This window comes from Cyprinus carpio, chromosome B6 (genome assembly GCF_018340385.1).
Source record: "Cyprinus carpio isolate SPL01 chromosome B6, ASM1834038v1, whole genome shotgun sequence".
NCBI classification, from domain to species: domain Eukaryota; kingdom Metazoa; phylum Chordata; class Actinopteri; order Cypriniformes; family Cyprinidae; genus Cyprinus; species Cyprinus carpio.
The window spans coordinates 11,959,787-11,967,420 of record NC_056602.1 but is presented as its reverse complement, the minus strand read 5'-3'; the positions used below and the strand labels follow the sequence as shown (position 1 = coordinate 11,967,420).

General features: G+C 34.2%; 1 long non-coding RNA gene across 1 annotated transcript; it reads right to left on the bottom strand.

Moving 5' to 3' along the window:
• Positions 1-4,759: 4,759 nt before the first annotated feature.
• LOC122137661 lies at positions 4,760-5,949 on the bottom strand. Its single transcript, XR_006155005.1, has 3 exons — positions 5,656-5,949; positions 5,196-5,267; positions 4,760-4,864 (listed from the first exon to the last, which is right to left on the bottom strand). It is a non-coding gene; the product is annotated as an uncharacterized LOC122137661 (long non-coding RNA).
• Between the last annotated feature and the right edge of the window lie 1,685 nt (positions 5,950-7,634).

The following is a 7,634-nucleotide window of genomic DNA, read 5'->3' as shown; positions in this document are numbered from 1 at the left end:
ATCATATGTAAAATATTGCTACTTTTCATTACCGAATGCACTTAAATACAAATTAAAAAGCTCAATAGCATTTGAACAGAATGACTAACATTCATAAAACATACTGTAAAGTGTTCATCTAACACCTTTCATGTTTATTCATAATTCTTCAAATAAACTGTAGCTAAATCATATGTAAAATATTGCTAATTTTTCATTACGGTCCCTATATCATCAATGAATGGGCTTAAATGTAAAATATGCCATAATTTGAAGCTCAAAACCATTTGAACAGAATGACTCACTTTCATAAAACATACTGTAAATTGTTCATCTAGGTGTCAACTATAATGCACACCTTTTATATTTTTTGATAATTATTCAAATAAACTGAAAATCATATGTAAAATATTGCTAATATGGCATATTTACATTTAAGCCCATTCTGTAATGAAAAGTAGCAATATTTTACATTTGATTTACAATTTATTTGATTAATTATGAAAAATATGGATGATGTGCATTATAGCTGACACCTAGATGAACACTTTGCAGTATGTTTTATGAATGTGAGTAATTCTGTTCAAATGCTATTGAGCTTCAAATTTGTATTTAAGTGCATTCGGTAATGAAAAGTAGCAATATTTTACATTTGACTTACAGTTTATTTGAATAATTATGAAAAATATGAATAGTGTGTATTACATCTGACACCTGGAAGAACAGTTAACAGTTGTTTTCATGACTGTTAGTCATTCTCCTTGCATGCTTTTGGCGTTAGAGAAGTGTATTGTAGTTTCGCATGTAACTTTACAGACGGTCCCTAGATTTGCGAATATCGAATGTCCAACGTCAAGCCTACTTTATGCCAGTAGCAAACGCCAGAGCGCTATTTGAACTTGTACTGCCAGATCTGAGAGGCTGTGACTTGACGTTGTGCAGCGAAACTGAAGTAAAGTACAAAAGTAAATATGTCGTAAACATTTGTGTATGTCATTTTCTTTATGTGAATGCCATTTTACACATTTGTGACTATTCATCTAAAATTTCCAATTCAAAACACGTATGTTTTGATCATTGTCTGTGTGTGCAAATTAAAAGATTCAGCTTTTCACATAAGAGCTGTGAGTGTTAATTTCAATTTACAAATACAAATGCTAATATGACAAGTTCTCACATTCAGATTTTCAACCTCTCGAGTAAGATACTGATATACCTCCATATTTATTCAACAATTCCTCTCCTCTTTGTCTCTCCAAATCAGCGTAGCACCATTTTGACAAATCGCAGGAGGTGTACGCTCCTCTGTGTCAGCCTCGCTGCGCTGTTGCACTGCTTTCATTCAAACCAAAGCGTAAATACACGTAAACAATGCAATCCTTGTGGCGCGAAGTCATTGTTTTGTGTTTTATTTGAGTACAAAAAGTATTCTCGTCGCTTCATAACGTTAAGAGACACAGAGGAGATGAATTGTTGAATAAAGTCATTGTTTTTGTTTTATTTGAGTACAAAAAGTATTCTCGTCGCTTCATAACATTACGGTTCAATCACTGGAGGCAGATGGACTATTCTGACGATGCTTTTAATACTTTTCTGGACCTTAACACTGTTGTTTACTTGGCAGTCTATGAGACAGTCTCAAGCCTTCCGGTTTTCATCCCAAAAAATCTTACATTGTGTTCCGAAGATGAACAAAGCTTTTACGGGTTTGGAACGACATGGGGTAAGTGATTAATAACACAATTTTAATTTTGGGGTGGATATCATCCCTTATATCCCCATATAATCAGGAGGGAGATTTTTACAGCTCTTATTTGGTCTACACGTAAATTTTTTACAGCATTTAAACAGTTTATTCACAGACAGGATTATGGGGAGTGTAGTACTTCATGTGGAATATAGCCATGTAAATTTTGTTAATGATGGGTTTGTGGTCCGCTTATACAGAATAGCTTAATATATGTTTCTCTGCGGAGAAATGAATATAATTGTAGCTCCAAGAAGCAACTTTGTGCTCTGTTTCATAGTTGGCTAATACATAGTACAGAGATGCAAATAAAAGACAGATAATTTTAATAGCATTTAAACAACATTTACACAGTCTATTTAGATTTGTCAATTTTCCTAATAATCACAAAGTAGTTGCTGTATACTTTCAGAAACAGTGTTACAGTTAGAGTATTTGTAAATAGATACAAATAAAGTACAAAGAAAAAAAAACATTTCCATTTCAGTAGGCATTACAGTGACTACCTCCACCACAGGGGGTATTCCAGAAAGCAGGTTATGTGACATACCCGGGTATGTTTAAGAGTAGCGGATAACCTCAACTTTCGGTTCCCAAAAACGGAGGTGACTTTCAGGGTATGTTAGTAGTCATAGCAACTCACTCTCTGAACTTTACCTGCTCCGGAGCAGCTTCTGTTCCAGGGTTAGTTCACTTCAGCGAGCCTTTAGTGGGCGCACAAACATTATATAATATTACAATATGTAATATAGCCTATTATATATATATATATATATATATATATATATATATATATATATATATATATATATATATCTTTGATATCATTGATGTTAATGAGGAAGCACTATATATATAAGATAATAAATAAGGTAATATATTATTCTAACATAATTATTTATTTTATTTGCCTATATAAGAGTTATCTGTATAAATTATAAAACACTATGACAAGGTAATGTTTAACTTATATATTTTTATTTATTTTATTTATTTACATTTTATATTAACTCACACATGGATCGGCACTTTCTATAATGTCTAAATTCTAAATCAAAATTCATATCTGATATGTCTTAATATATAATTAGAATAAAACAAACAATATAATTCACATTCACACAGATTAAAGATTAAATGGAAAAAAAATAAAAATGATTGCACAGCCCATCAATTAGGTGTCGAAAATGCACTAAGCATATAAACAACTAATGAACAAAAGAAGAAGAAAGAGAAACAGCTTGGCGCGCTTTTTCTTAGCGTCCCGATAAATGCAAAAAATAAAAAAATAAAAATAAACTGTGTTTAAAAATTAAACATAATGCTTTGTGGAAATCAAAAACAAGATGATGATTACATGGAATAATATATGATAGAAAAACATTTCTTACAGAGATTAAGCAAAGAAATACTCAGCCATGACTGATATAACATACGAAATAAATATGGGTCTTTTTAGCCTTTAATCAAGATTTTACTGTAAAAATATAATCATCTATATATAAATAATATTTATAATATTAAAACATTATATAATAGGCTTGTAGGCTATGCCTTTATCTTATCTAACTTATCTATCCTATTAAAAAAGCATATCTTAAACAAAGATCTTCTAATTTATAGTATAATATTTTACAGTAATTTTTCATAGTTTTATAAGAATATAAATAGTCATTTGTATTTTTAATGAACATATTACAAGATTTGGTTCACTTTTCTTCCCCACTAAATTGTTCTCCTTATATCTGAATATGTCAAGGTGTTTATAAATTTGGTATTGGAATCAGATTGGTTCTGGAAAACTGGTACTGGTGCATCCCTATAATTGAAATCCATTCGTCTCAAAAAACTGAGGGGGCCCAGTTCCTGTTTCAATCCTGTCAAATCACTCGACCTTTGTCGTTCTGTAAGAAAACAACAAATCAATGTTTACAGTTTATTTATTTATTTATTTTAAAAATCATCACATCTGTTTCAAGTTTAACAGGATTCCGTTTAAAGGGAAACCCGGGTATTAAGGCTTGTATGGCTTAAATATAATATACATGATGTGTCTTACTGAAAGATGTAGTAGAAAAACCCATGAAAGACTTGCATTATTAAAAAAAATCCACATTGTTTTATACATATGTTGGACTGTAATAGGGGTCAACATTATTTTGATGACGTGAAATGGCAACATGGATACATAATTTACTTTACATTAAAGGAATAGTTCACCCAAAAATGAAAATTACCCCATCATTTACTCATCCTCAAGCCAGGTGTATATGACATTTTTCTTTCAGACAAAATACAAGTTATATTTAAAAACATCCTGGCTCTTCCAAGCTTTTTAATGGGAGTGGATGGTAGCCCAGAATTTAATGTCCGAAAGAACTGAACCAATCCATTATAAAAAGAAGTCCACACAGCTCCGAGGGGGGTTAATAAAAGCCCCTCTGAAGCATCCACAATGCATTTTTGTAAGAAAAATATCCATATTTACAACCTTAAATAAACCTTTATCTCTAGCTTCCGCTACCCTGTCATGCGCACGTTCACGAGAAAGTGGTGTCCACCGGAAGGAGTAGGATGTGGGCAAACGCAATGATGAAAACGGGAGTGACAAACGTGGAAGCGCAGAGGAGAAAGCAAAACAAAACACCAGTCACGAATTAGTAGTACAAAATGAGATTTGTAAAGAAAATGTTGGAGGATTTAAGTATAAGCCAAGAGGACTCTGGTTTTCCTGCAATATTATGAAGCTGCAGACTCGGAGCCTGAGCCTGCTGCATCTACAGTCCCGCACCCAGAGTCCCGCATTCTCAGTGCCCTCATTTTTCAACAGCTGCTCAAACTTGTTTTTCTCAATGTCTTCTGTTAAGAAAAGTATCTTACCTCATACTGGGACATTCAACAGCTGCTCAAACTTGTTTTTCTCAATGTCTTCTGTTAAGAAAATTGCACAGACAATTAAAACACTAATTTTACTTAAAAAAGATGATGTTTTCCTGTCAAAAATCTTTTGATTTATCTGTAGGTGATACTTGCCCTTGTTAGATGTCCTGCGATGATAGCAAATCACACAAGAACAGCAGCTGTAGCCACCAGCAACACACCCAACAAATATTCCAGCTATAAGACCTGAAGACAGACCTGAATTTAGAACAGAGACATTAGTGTGAGTGAATCTGACAATCTGTTTGTACAGTATTCATTGGATATATTCTCTTTATGGACTCTTTTAAAGAGCCTATAGAGATCTGAAAGACTAGTTCCTCTGTTAAAATTTTTGAGATTATTGCTTATGAAATACCTTTATATATATATATATATATATATATATATATATATATATATATATATATATATATATATTGCTAAATCTTTTGATTTATACATTTAAAAAACATATTTTTAGTTTACAGTCAGTTAAAAATAAATGAACACTGTAATAAAGAAAGAAGGAAGGGAGGAGGAAACATACTGCTTTCACGCTCTTGTTCCTTGTCCCCATTGTATGATACTATGTTGGGTTTGTCAGTACCAGAGAGAGAGGCTGAAAAACACAAGGGAATGATAATGAATAAACACATAAAAAACACAATTATTTTTATTTAGTATTACTTTTTAATTCATTAATTTTTTAAAGCCATTTCTATTTATTTGTAGCTGCAGGAAAACCTTCCCAAACGGGAACAAACCACCTACAGCGTCCTGTTTCTAATATCGGCTGTATTGTGGAATAAGGAACATCGCTAGTCAAAGTGATCAATTCTAATTTTATTTCTGATAAAGCGTCTTAGAGGACCAAATTATAATATTTCTAATACCATCTAAATGTCCACATTCAAAGAATTGCTGAGTTTAACAGTAATTGTTTGTAAAATGCAGCATGTGATTGAATGGATCCCTGAATAACTGAATAACCACTGAATTATACTCACCAGTGACAGAAACACTGAATGTTTTTACGCTGTCGCCAATGTTGCTCGTTTTCTTGATGATTTTTGTGCCGTCACACTTGCTGTTTCGGTTCAAGCTGTGGCTGGTTCCTGAGCTCTTGCTTTGGATGAAATTGGCTTCATAACGTCCAGTGTGTTGAGTTGTGATGTCTGTGATGATCAGAGATCCAGTCTCATAGTCCACATCCAGTCTGTCTCTGAATATCTCACCTTCACCATAATACAGACAACTCTTACTGGGATCTCCATTGAGGCAAGCTATCAGAGTATCGTTGAAATACCTTGCTTGGTAACATCGCTGTTGTTTGGTAACACCTGTGCTTAGAGTGACATTGTGTCCCTCCATCACTGACAGCAAGTTCAATCCAGATGTGTCAGCAACCACACCTGGAGACCAATGACAAACAATATTTTTGACCTTCTTAATTTTGTTCTGTTTGTTGTTTAAATTGCAAAAGATGATTTAGGCGAATACAATCACAGAAGATGGGATTTACTGTTCTACATTTTTAATGGTGAAAAAAATGTGAGGTAAGATGTGTAAGCAGATAAACATTTAATACATTTACTACTTGAACACTTTATCATCTGTTTAGTCAGGGTGACCAGCTACTCGAGCCTAAAACCAGTGAAGATCATATTAGTGAAGTGGTGACGTGAAACAGAGGCTAGAGGCTGGTATCATTTCTTTGAATATCAAAGCAAAACTAACTTTCGTTTTCTGTTTGACACTTATGTGTAGAGTGTAAACTTAATCGGTGAGTTAAGTTGAAAGTGACAGTGAAAGAGTGACATGACATACAGCCAGTATGGTGACCCATACTCAGAATTCGAATACGAACCGAGCAGCAACATCCCGCTCATAGACAGTAAAATGAATAGACAGACAGCAAGCAGTTTCAGCACAGATCCGGCCCACATCTGGCCCGTGTGAAATACATGTGGGCCAGATGTGGGCCGGATCTGGGCCGAAAACTGCTTGCTGTCTGGGTCTCTCCAAAAACGCACAAACATTTTTAATAAAGCATTGCCAATTTACAGACAAGCAGGTTATGGGAGGAAACACTGCTTAAACGCCTAATTAAACGCGTGCGTTCGTATTTCTAGGCTCATATCTGCTTGTCTGTGAGTAGAATGCTTTAATAATAATTTGTTTACTAAGTTTGGTCTTTTTAAAAACACAGTTTTAATGCATAAAGCCACGTACTTTCACATTAAGCGCTTTAGAATGTCCCAGTGATTCATTTGTGAATTCCGTCTGGTCCCATAAGATTAAACTTGCAGCAGCTAACATCTCGTGATTCAATTAATCAGACAGTGAGTCAAGTAACAATAAACAAACTGTGCAATATAATGAAGGCTTTGTAAAACTGCACAGCGTTTTTAGCTTTTTAAACAAACATACTCCATCCTACACAAACTACACACACATTTCCTATCATGTATGTCTATGAAAGATGATCGAAACCAATCAGAGTATGGGGCGGGGCCCACACGTGCAGCCCCGCCTCGATCTGCAGGCTGCAGTCGGGTTCTTCTCCTTTAGACCGCTCGGATACGCTACCCTCGCTTAAGTTTATTTAAATTTAGATTTTCTACTAGCCTATATACAGTGTAGAGAGGGAGAGAGAGATTGCCAGAGACATTTATCCAAAGCAAATATCACAATGCAATTTTCGATTCATGCAGAGATTTTACATGAATGCAACAGTTGTATTGCATATGCATTGTCAGTGCAAATATTCAAACTATTAAAGTCAAATGACTTACCATCAACAAGAAAAACAAACAAAGTGAGCACAAGGTAGCCTCCCATGATTGTAGCTTCTGTTCACCTGATTAATCAGTTAAATCGGTAATAACACGAAAAGAGAAAATAAATACATGGGACGCTATCACATGCTGGTTCCGCCGTTGCAGTATAAAGAAAGCGATAGTAACTTAGCTGTGGCTATTATTGT